Below are 3247 nucleotides of genomic sequence, written 5' to 3' on the forward strand. Positions count from 1 at the left end.
TACCTGAAAAAATAACTCCTTTAATTAGTAAGATTGAAGAAAAATTATCTAATTAAGTACTTCCAAGTCAACTAATAATATTAATGTTTTGGATAAATATAGTTAAAAAAATCAATAATTCAGATGATGACGATGAAAATAAAATCAATAAATAAATAATAGTTCTTGGAAAAATGTCTCTAGTAGAAATTATTATACTAGACCTACCACCAGATATTCAATATGAAGAACGACATAAATTCAGAGACTCACAATATGATGGAACTGCAGTTTATGAATGGAATATCGATGGAAAATCAGAATATGAAATATTAAATGTTCTTTCTGAAATGACCATGGCCATAACTACTTATAGGTCAAGAAATGCTCAAGAACATACTATTATAGATTTTCTCACAACTGGTTTTACTGGTCAATTAAGAAATTGGTGGGACAATAGTATTAATATGGAAACTAAAGTTCAAATTTTTAATCACGTTAAAATAGAAAATGAACAACAAGCCTTAGATGGAAGCTCAATTCTTATTAATATGATTGCTATGCATTTTATTGGTAATCCAAAGGAGGAAATGTCAACAAACCAAGTAGTTCTTACTAATCTATGGTGTCCTACACTAGATGATTATCGATGGTATAAAGATGTATTCCTTAGTAATATTTTTAGAAGAGGTGATTGCAATCAATCTTTTTGGAAAGAAAGGTTTATATCTGGTCTTCCATCCCTATTTTCTCAAAGAATATTCCTAAAATTAAGAGAAAGTGCGGGTCAAGACGAAATTCCATATGATAGTATGACTTATAGGCAAATATTTTCCTTTGTTAAAAAAGAAGCAATTGCTTTGTGTCAGGAATTAGCAATTCAAAGTAAATATTCATCTGAAAAAAGGGAAAGACGTAGAGAATTAGGAAGTTTTTGTGCTGCTTTTGGTTTACCCAAATTCAACCTCCCTCTGCCATCAATAAAAAGAGATATAGGGAAAATTTCCGACCAACTAGAAAAATTATTAATAACGACCCATATTATAAAAAGACCTTTAAGGCACCCACCAGACCACCAAAGAAAATTATAGATTCCAAAAGACCAATAACTGTTACAAATGTGGACGAGTAGGTCATAAGGCTAACGAATGTGACTTAAAACAAAAGATTAATGAATTATGTGGTCATGATCCAGACCTTCAACAAAAAAATTTAGCCTTATATTCGCTAGAAACTTCCTCAGAACATAATCTTACTGACCATAGTGAAGATAATCTACTACAAATAAAATCAGATAATGAATCAACCTCTTGTTGTTCAAAAGAATCAGCCCCGTTTTGTCAAAAAGGATGTTGTAATAATATTTGTTGAATTTCAAAAGGTTTATTCTCATAAAAAATATTTTTCATTAATCAAAATTAATTTTTATTCATATTTACTCATTTAATTATTTCAGATGCAGAAAACTCAACCATCTTCCAGTTCCAAAACCCAAAACCCATACCTCACACAAAAAAAGAAGAATTCATACCCAAGGTATTCAAGATTTATTCAAAAAACTTTCCCCACCACAAAAGACTTATCAATTAACCTCACTCAAACAGCCAAAACCCATGCTTTACCTACATACATAAAACAATTTCCAAACTTTTCATAAATGAACTAATCATCCAAATATATTAGCTTCCAACCGATATGCAGGAAATCATCATCAACAAAGTAAAGCAAGAAAACTTCAACAGCTGGTATATCAATTTCCTAACATCCGAAAAAATATCCCCTATAGCATTTGGCGAACATGGGGACGGTCTATATTAATATTTTCATATTACCAAACTGGAGGATTCTTTATATCCATAAGAGACACTCAAAAAACTGATCCATATTTTCAATTATGGAAATATGGCTTGGTAAGGAAATTTTACGAAGTACCAGAACCAGACACAGAATTTTTCCAAGAGTTTACAAAATTCCAGCAATATATATTTTCAACAGTATGTTCTCTTCAAAAGAAAGAGTGGATTTATGAAGAAGTCATTTGCGCCAACATAGAAATGGTGGACGGCAAAATTAAACCAGCCCACTACTTCATACTCATTAATATAGTAAAGTGTGATCTTTATTGCAAAGATCCCGCTGTCTTACATCCAACTCAAGCAAGAGCATATGGGTTCTTCTACATCATCCGCAAAATTGAAGAATTAATTCGAAACAATGACAAAGACCCTGTTACTTTTATCCATTGCGAAAATACAACAGTTGTTTTTCCTACATGGCTACAAGAGTATTTCATTACTGGAGTTAACCACTTTGAACCATTAACTCCATATTTGTCTCAACTCAGAGCTAGCAAATTTCTCTCTCAAGAAGGAAAAATACTCTTATTCAAATTATTAGAAAATTGTCCGCAGGAAGGTCTTCTCAATCTCTCCGTCGTTGGTGTGTATTTTTTCAATTTGTCAATCTTCAGTACCTTCTTCTAATCATTTTCGTTTTTCGGATTGATTTTTTCAATTATGATTTTAGTTGGTACTATAGATTTAGGATTCATTATTGTTCAAGTATAGTTTGATTTCGTATTTAGTTTGTATTAAAAATGTATAATGGAATTCATTTTTAGTTTGTATAATATTTAGCCGATCTAAATTTTGTTGCAGACGTGTATAATTGTTTGAGTTTTGATTTTGGTTGGTTCCTCCTTGTTGCTGCAGACGGCGAGCATTTTTTTTTAGTTTCATGACCCCCAAAACTGATGCAGTCTTGCAAAACCGCAGCAGTTAGTGACAAAATGTTCTAGTTTAAAACCGGATCAGTTTTGTCCCTCATAACTGTTGCGGGCCCATCCAATCCGGACCAAAACTAGATCATTAAGCCCGATTTTGACCAAATTCGATGAGTTTTTTCCAATACTGTAAGGATTCGAGTAAGAACTCTATGTATCACGATCGCACCAAGCACATTGATGTTCGATATCATTAGTTGTGGAACGTAATTGAAGAGAAGAAAATGAAGTTGAAGAAAGTATCTTACTTTGGTCTTATTTGGGCCTTTTGAAATGGCTTCCAAAAGAAGATTCTTGAAGTGTAAGTGTGGAGTGAACTTTATGAAAAATAAAGCAACATCTTTAGGATAGAAGACACACAAAAAAAAACAGAGAGAGAAACAAGGGTTTTATAAGAGCAACCCCAAACTCGTTATTCTGTGCACAACTATGATCAAGAGGTCGATCGAGGAGCAAATGTTGTCCGTTTGTGCTGAAATTTTGACA

The sequence above is a fragment of the Beta vulgaris genome, chromosome 1 (genome assembly GCF_026745355.1).
Source record: "Beta vulgaris subsp. vulgaris cultivar EL10 chromosome 1, EL10.2, whole genome shotgun sequence".
Lineage (NCBI taxonomy): Eukaryota > Viridiplantae > Streptophyta > Magnoliopsida > Caryophyllales > Amaranthaceae > Beta > Beta vulgaris.